The following is an 8,984-nucleotide window of genomic DNA, read 5'->3' on the forward strand; positions in this document are numbered from 1 at the left end:
TTCACCTCTGTGACAATAATATCATCTCCTGGAGTGCCATTTGCTACTTCTGTACATAGGGACACAGGTGGTGCTCTGGTCTAAACCACTGAGCCTCTTGGGCTTGCCGATCGGAAGGTTGGCAGTTCAAATCCGTGCGATGGTGGTGAGCTCCCGTTGCTCTGCCCCAGCTTCTGCCAACCTAGCAGTACAAAAGCACACTAGCGCAAGTAGATAAATAGGTACCACTGTGGTGGGATGGTAAACAACATTTTTGTGTGCTCTGGCTTCCGTCATAGTGTTCCGTTGCACCAGAAGCAGTTTAGTCATGCTGGTCACATGACCTGGAAAGCTGTCTGTGGACAGATGCTGGCTCCCTCAGCCTGAAGTGAAATGAGTGCTGCACCCCATAATTGCTCTTGTCTGGACTTAACCAACCAGGGGTCATTTACCTTTGCCTTTACCTGACCTATGTAGCAGATAAGTTTTTATTTGAGGGAAACCCACCAGGTAAGCTAAGCAGAGGTTGCATGCATGACAATGGATTAAATCATTTCTGTTTTGTCCCTTTGTTAGGACCAACCAAAACGTCACAAATTAGGGAGCAAGCTTTTGAATCCGTCAGAACTCGTCATGAGGATGTATGTTGGGCAAAGAATTTTAGGGGAGGAGGTGGAGAAAAAAAACTTTTTTGGTCCAAAAATAATTTTTGCTGCATAGTTTACAGCAACACCACTGGTTTTGTTATTGGACTGTATTGCTGAATGTACAAGATGCAGATTTACATTCAATATAATGGCAGCTGTACTAGAGTTTATTGATGCTGCATTCCTTTTGTAAAAAGATTTGGGCTGCACTTTAACATTTGCCCCTTCCCTTCTTTGAGCCTTTATTCTGGCCTCCCTTTCCCACTCTGTATATTGAAAATAGCTGGAATAACCATAAGGTGGCTCCCTTTCTCCATAACACAGACTCTGCAGATCTGGTGGTTTTCAAAGAGTGGGCTGTGAAGTTCTTTAGGGAGGCTGACTAGCAACTGTTGTGATGCTTGTGTTGAAGAGAATAATTTTCCATTGTGGCTGAGTCGTTACAGGAAAAATCAATAAAAATAAGAGTGTCTGCAGAACCCAAAAGCTGTGGTTGATCCTTGCCTGTATTCATCTCTCTCTCTCTCTCTCTGTATAAGGAAAGTAATGTTTTTCATGGCAGCAATATATATAAAAAATGAAGATTCAGGGGTTTTTAATGGCAAATTTTCCAACTGCACAAATTCCCCATCAGACAACCTACACTGGGGGAAAGAAGAAGCTGAACCAACACAAAGTGTGCATTACTTCTTGCCTGCAGCATGTACCTGTGGTTTTCCCAAAGGAATCAGTACTTATCTACTGAAAAGTGACAATTCACTTTATGAAACTGTCCACAAAAGGAGTACTTTAAAGGTATTTACAAGGAGGCAGTGAAGTATGAAGGCAGAGAAGAGGAGATTCAGGCCAAAAAAGAAAAAAAGTGTTTTAATATGGGACACAGGAATGTCTATGGAGCATGCCCACTAAGCTATATCCCTTCTTCTCAGGGACTTGAGATGGAGAAAATGATCTTCATTAGAGCATGTCACTCACAGCCTTAGTTTGTCCTAACAACGAGTACAGCTCAAGTATTTCATTGTCTTAATACCCTTCATAGCTGAAGAGACTTTGTAATAAACCATTCTCCTTGCAGAATGCAATGTAGTGCAAGTACTAATGAAATACCAACTGCTCACAATTGCCTGTCAGTCCACAGCATCAATGTGATCAAGGCTTCTGTTGAGGTATCAAAATACTGCCAGCTCTGTGACAGCAGTATTTCCAGCCTTGTATAACAAAACAAGATGGGAAATAGTATTTGAACACCTTCCTTCCACTAGATGAGATCTCTCCTCTACATGGGATAAACAACTTACGCCCTCTCTTTCTTTGGCATGTGTTTGCTTTTTCTTTCTTTCTTTTAAACTCTGTAGATGACTCAGAGGAGTGCAAGAGGCACCCACAGAACAGTGCATAGCAGGGGTGAGCAGTTTGCAAGATCTACTTTATCTTTTGCTGGAACCCCAAGTTCCATCAAAGCCAGGTGCAAAAGTGTAGGTGAGGGAAACAAGCTTAGAATAGGTAATGGGATGCCTCAGAGCGCAAGCTCAGCATGATAAACTGAGCTCCTGCTCCTTTCAAAAAGTCTACTGCTATTTTACTCCCAAACTTAGTTTTGCCAACCTAATTTAGGAGAAAACAACTCTAACCCTTTTTAAAATTAAAACAATAAGCAATTGGGGGTCACAAACCCTTACTGCAAATTAGCCAGCGTTTTAGCAGATCTCAATCTAACTTCTGCTTGCCCCTAGTGTAAGGATTATTTTAGGGAGCAGATTGAAACAGACATCCCCAGAAAGGGAAGCTTCCTGCATGCACATTCCAAAATCTTTTTTGTTGTTGTTGTTTGGACTGAGCTGCAGTGCAGTTTATCTGGAAGTCCTCTGGGCAGTGCCTTACAAGTTGTGGGGCAGATCTGGGACAGTGGCCAAGGGCAGTCTGTTCTCATAGGGAAGTTAAGGAGAGGAAATTGTGGGGTTTCATTTAGTTCTACAATTTAAATATATAATCAGTGACAGATGGTAATGCTAACTGCAGAAGGGGCTATTGTACAATTTAACATTTTGCACATACCAAAAAGTAAATAGCCTGAACAACAAGTTAAACAGATCACCTTTCCACTGTGCCCACAGCCCAGGATACAAACTTTTCCAGACATGTTGCCCTTGCCTCGGGATATCAACAGCCAAGAAAGATGACCAATAGAGAGCAGCATCTAATGTGTACAGTTAATTAGATTTCCATCTATATTCCTTTGTGCTGGAAGGGATTGTGGTGGTGAAACCTTTACATCTGGGGCAGAGGTACAGAGTATGGGCCATGTTGCACGTACAGCAGTTTGCAGTAACAGCTATGTTCCATGTGTATTGTGCACTATCTCAGCTTCCCTCCCATCAAGCAGCTTTAGACAGCTCCATTTGTACAGCTCTCCATGCTTTATTTTTCATTTTTATTTATTAAATTTATATACTGCCCTTCCTCCAAAGATCACAGGGTTGTTTACAGTACAAAACACAAAAATAAATAACATAATAACTAACAAAACTATAACTAACATACCCAGTTTAAAAGGTCATAGATGGTTTAATTAGCCAAAGGCCTGCACTCCCACCCTCCTGTGGACAGACACAGGAGCTCTCAAGACCTAGGAAGGCAGGTGTGGTGATGCATCTCCTTTCAAGGAGAGACAAGCACAGAAAATAGTTATTGGCAACTGCTGCTACCTGCCTGACAATCTGTGAATCCATGGCAGTGACTGTGATTGGTCGCAATGGTGACTTTAGGTTCTAATTCAGATTAATATTGTTAGGAATGCATAGGGTGCCTCCAGGCTGTCAGAATTTTCCAGGAGCGATTCACACACATACCAGAAATTTAGGTTTGTGCACTTAAAGTACATTAAATGCTCTGTTGCCCTAGCACAACAAATCTACTTAAAAATAAAAGGAAAAACCTAACTAACTTCTGGCAGTTAGTAAAGTGATGGGGAGATGCCCTGAAAAGTGTGGGATGATTTCCTTGCTTAATAAAATGCTTAATAAAAAGACATATAATCACCCTGCAAGCAAACCAGGATGAATGCTCATTGTCACATAACCTCCCAGTAAACCAATTCAAAATAATCTAACCTTTGCATCGGCTTTGTGCAAGGAAATCAGGATGAATGCTCAATAAACAGGTTGCCTGGAAGAGTCATAGTAACAACACTGGAGCCATTTGAAGTGAAGTGTTGGGGTTTTTGTGTGTGCTCTATAAGAACTCAAATGCAAGGACAGTCACCAATCTACTAAAGAGCTAACTTAAACTCACTGGGTGATACACAAGCAAGTCACGTTCAGAAGAGATACACTGAAATCAATGGAATTAAGTTTTACTTTCTGTCCTCAGAGGGTGATTGAAAACAGTGCTCTGGCTTTAATTCAGCAATACACTGCAGTACAGTACTGCCTCTGCAGGCTTAAACCAATTAAATTAGTAATAGAGTGATGTTATGTTGCTCACAGAAGTCTTCCCTAACTGGAAAACTAAAGAAACTATGGAAGAGTATCAATAAATGTCTAGAACTAAACACACTACATAAAAGTGTGTCCTGCTGAAAACAATGGAACTTACATCCAAATAACATATTTAAGATCTCAGTGCTGAAAACATTCAATCTGTCTTACTTTTTCTTTGACTTTTGCCATCTGAATTTCTTTATTATTCTCAGCTAAAAAACTTTATCCTTGCTTCGCAGGAATAGTTGCATCATTTTTCATACATCCTCTGGGATTACTACTCTGCTGTACTGGAGAAGACCACATATCTGATAGATTGTGCAAAAAGGAAAACAAAACCCCATACACTATGCATTAATAAATGCACAGCAAACATATGTGAAGAAGTGTGAATTCCTGTAATGTAATGACTTCATAATATTTTTCTGCTGAAGAAAGTTGTATATTATATAGTGTGTGTCAGACTTATGATCTATAAAATCTTATTTATGGCACAATCCTACGCTACCTTACCTTGAAGTAAGTCCTACTGAACTTGGTGGGACTTACTTCTGAGTAAATGTGAATATGATTACATGTCTGTTTGCTGATTAAAGTAAATAAATATACTCCTATAATCTATGGTGCCTTAGAGCTTCCCCTAGAGCTACAGAATGGGCAAATTAAGTTCTTGTCCCCCGAAAGGGGCTTAATCTTTCCCATACAAGAATTCAAGTAAATTGCCCACTGCAGACTTGACTGTTACTTATACAACATATTCCTATGCATGTTTACTCGTAAGTTCCACTATGTTCAGTACTGCTAACTCCCAGCTAAGCATGCACAGGATTGCAAAAGGGGTCTCAGTGACAACATTTGCAAGTTTCCATAGGTCATTTTGCACTTTGGCATCACTGCTTCAGTCCAAGCACATGAAATCACTGATCAACAACTGCTATCCATGATGGAGGAGAGGAGAGGATAGCTTTTACCTTCAATAATCTCATTAGTGAACAGCAATGACGGATATGTGAACTCATGTGACCGCAATCCTGAATGCTTACTAGTGTTAATACACCATACCAGGTCAATTCCTGGAGGTAAACTACACCCTGTGGTTTTAATGAGGTTTATGACCCGACAGAGAATCTTTCCCATGGTGCATAATTTTGTAATTATGTGTATGTGTTCATGTTCACTTCCACAATCTTTTTGGATGGACAGGGGACTTCTGGTGATGGATCAAGAATCTCCATCTTGGGTAAGTTGTAAGCAATGCTCATCCCTTGCTCCAAGAGAACAAGAGCACAATCCCACCCAAATTGCCTGGGATTTTGGGGAGGGAGAGAGTGGTGCTGGTGCCTCCCCCTTTTTTTTCTTTTAACTGTTAGTTTGGGATTTCTGGCTTACTATAGATGCCAGTTTCTTCATGAGATCTGTGCCCAAACACATTTGGCTTGCTAGCTTGGCTCTGCCATGCCTTCCATCCTGCCAATGCTTGGCCTTTCTGCTTTCTCTCCTTCCACATATAACACTCAAAGTATCTGGCATTCATCTGTCACTGGGGACTTGTTTTTGCCACATTGTGTAAACACCCGCCCCCCGCCAATGTTGCTAAACAGACCTACCTCTTCTCCTGGTGCTATTGCCATGGTATTTCTCCATATGGAATGATTCCATTTGCTTGCCAAACTCACTGGGCTGGGGGCTTGAAGTTTCTCAAGCTCTGATACCTTCCAGATCTTTTGGAAACAACATGCTATCTTTGCCGTGCTGCATTCAAGAAACCCGCCACCATATTTGTTTCCTTTTAAGGCACTGAGAGCAAAGAATATAAGGAAAGTGCTGATTGCTGAACATGATATTCAAATTAGAGAAAGTAACAAATATAAGTTTGAAGGGCCAGTTAGATCCTGTGGCTTAGAATGAGAGATTCTCCCTACGCAACAATGCACAAGTAACATTGCAAATAACAGTCACATCCTTGCTATATACTGGTATGTGCCCCAAACAATTCATCCACTGGGCAAATCCTTCCTGCAAAACTAAAGGATCACCATGGAAAAGCAGAGTCAGGAATTCTTATAGTAACCATTGCCATGTCTTTGTGTCTTGGTTGTCACTACAGTTGCATTTTTTATTTTTGCCACCAGCTTCTGTCCTGTACTTTGACCACAGCTTAATGTGCAGACATTGGCAGGTGATCATGCATATCTGGGTGCTCTAAGACGCTTCTCCTTCCTTTTCCTGCATATCAAGTTGCTATCATATCTGCACAGGAGCAGGCCAGGCTGCTTTTTCTGGCTAGTTGGCATTGCTAGTATCCACTTTTAATTGTTATTTCCTTTTGTTTCATTGTGTGTGTGTGTGTGTGCTCTAGCTAGCTTTCCCAATTTAGCTGTACTGGATAGACTTTCCCCAACAAATAAATTGCAGACACAGCCTAACTTGCTAAATCCTTCACTCTCTCCATATCCCAAGCCATCTGGATGTGATCTACAGCAGTGATTTCAGCACCTGGCTATTACAGCGATAGGGCTGTAGAAATAGTTTAGATAACTCCACTGTTGCAATCTCCGAAGTATTAGAGACGGTGAGGGCATTCTGCTTTCTGCACAATTATCTGTAGTGATAACATCACCAAGCCTCTCCTGAAAGTAGAGATATTCTCTGGGCACTGGCAAAAGCTCTGCAATGGTTCTATCCATATTCCTGTTAAACAAAAAGCCCCGCTGATTTTAATGTGGCTGGATAATGCCTTTAGCTTTTAATGCTGTAACAAAGAAGGTGTTCAAGTCCTCCCTTTTGGAAGATAATCCCATAAGTGGATAAGTAATGCTGCCATTTGTGCCTTATTTGTACCTTAAATTGGCAGGAAGCAGTGATAGCAGCATAATATGAAACCCAGAGGAATGTAACATCAGCAAACAATACCCAGATGTTCACAAGCTAACACTGCATAACCCAAGTACATTTATGGAATGTGCACCAGCAAAATAACGCTTACACCACCACTATCCTATGCATTTTGATTATGAGGCAAATTCAGCTGTGTCCAATTGATTTTAAGCCCTTGCATGGTTACAAACCCTTGCACACCTCCTGAGAAGTTCTATTGAACTCAGTAGGACTGCTTGCCTATGTTGCGAGTGAGAACCTAGTCAGACCTATATATCAAAGAGGCCCAATGTGCTGTGAATGTGCTTTGAGCACACTTTGAAATGTGTGTGTGATTGCAGCACAGCAGGCAGTTGGACTTGCATATGGATAGAGTGGCCAAGTGCCATACTATAACATGGACAGTCCTCTACTTTTAAGTCTGATTTAAAGAGAAAAGAACAATTAAGAAAGGAGAGCAGGGTCTTTGGGAGTCAACAGGCTGCAGACTGAGCAAGCACAAAGAGATCACCAGCCTTCTCCACTGGTGGCGAGTTGCCTTTCTACTTAATTTATAATATTTGTTACTAAACTGGCAGGTAGGCTTAATATCAATTAGCATATGCAAATCCCAGGGCCCTCCTTTGGGGGAGAGGGGCGATGCCTAAATGGTCACTGTATGTATGTGAGAGAAGATCTGGCTGGTCGCCACAATTCTGTGATTCTATGACTGGGCAGAGGAGAAAGGTTGGTGGGAACTGCATCTTCTGTGATCCTGAAGATGATGCGGGGCTGAGGGGAATGCGGCCCTCTCGCAGGCACCGCCCTCGCTTGACTGGGACTTGGTAGGACCCAAGTTCTCTTACCCTCCGGGTGAGATAAGCACCCCCGGGGAGCTTCTTCGCGGCGTGTCGCTAAGGAGTGGGCCGAGGCCTAGGCCTTCCTTTTTGCGCAGACCTGAAGGAAGAGCGGGAGAGCGGCGGCGCTTCCTCGCTTGCCGGGAGCTCCATGCAAAGGAAATGATTGACCTGGCCAGCCCTTCACTAAAGGCGGGGGGAAAACAACAACCCCACTTCCCCGCTCCTTGGCCTTCCTTTTCCCCCCACGCGGCGGCGGGCGTCCCTGGAGGGAAGGCGGCGGCGCAGCAGCTTCCCTCCTCCTTAAGCGCCCAGAACTGAGGGGATGGATGGCGGCCCACACCTCCTCTGCAGCAGAAACGGCAGTCCTGCAAGTTCCACGTTAAAGGTGAAGGGCTAAAGGGCTTTAACCCCGGACTAACATTTCTTTTAATAAATATATATTGAAGAAGAAGAGTTTGGATTTGATATCCCGCCTTTCACTCCCTTTAAGGAGTCTCAAAGCGGCTAACATTCTCCTTTCCCTTCCTCCCCCACAACAAACACTCTGTGAGGTGAGTGGGGCTGAGAGACTTCAAAGAAGTGTGACTGGCCCAAGGTCGCCCAGCAGCTGCATGTGGAGGAGCGGAGACACGAACCCGGTTCCCCAGATTAGGAGACTACCGCCCTTAACCACTACACCACACTGACTCTAACCAATTATGTACGACTTTAAATATAGGTTTATCTATATAATTGGTACATAATTGGTTTAAAAAACCAAAGAAACAGAAAACGGACATTATTCTTGCGATGTGACAAAAGTATACTTCAGGTCCGCACAACTGGCATATCGCGTTTATTTGTCTGTGCATTGTGTGTGTGTGTGGGGGGGTGTACAATAATATTGTAACAATATCAAAATTTCTTCTGGCTGTCACACAGCAGCGGTGGCAGCTGAGGTCCAGTGAGAGCACATATTTTTAATTTGTAATGCTGCGGGGCCTCTTAAACTTGGCATAGTTTTAGGGCCTCAGCATGTCTTAATTCATGCTGAGAAGTGAGAAGGAATACAGATGTGGGCGAGCAGATGAGCCCTCCAAAAGATGATACAGGGGTGTGCATCTAGTAATCCAGTACAGTGGTACCTCGGGTTACATACGCTTCAGGTTACAGACTCCGCTAAC

General features: G+C 42.8%; 1 long non-coding RNA gene across 1 annotated transcript; it reads right to left on the reverse strand.

Moving 5' to 3' along the window:
• Nucleotides 1-3,036: 3,036 nt before the first annotated feature.
• LOC308478627 lies at nt 3,037-8,206 on the reverse strand. Its single transcript, XR_013987200.1, has 3 exons — nt 7,828-8,206; nt 5,713-5,902; nt 3,037-4,395 (listed from the first exon to the last, which is right to left on the reverse strand). It is a non-coding gene; the product is annotated as an uncharacterized lncRNA (long non-coding RNA).
• Nucleotides 8,207-8,984: the final 778 nt, after the last annotated feature.

The sequence above is a fragment of the Podarcis pityusensis genome (assembly GCF_964106645.2).
Source record: "Podarcis pityusensis genome assembly, chromosome: 5".
NCBI classification, from domain to species: domain Eukaryota; kingdom Metazoa; phylum Chordata; class Lepidosauria; order Squamata; family Lacertidae; genus Podarcis; species Podarcis pityusensis.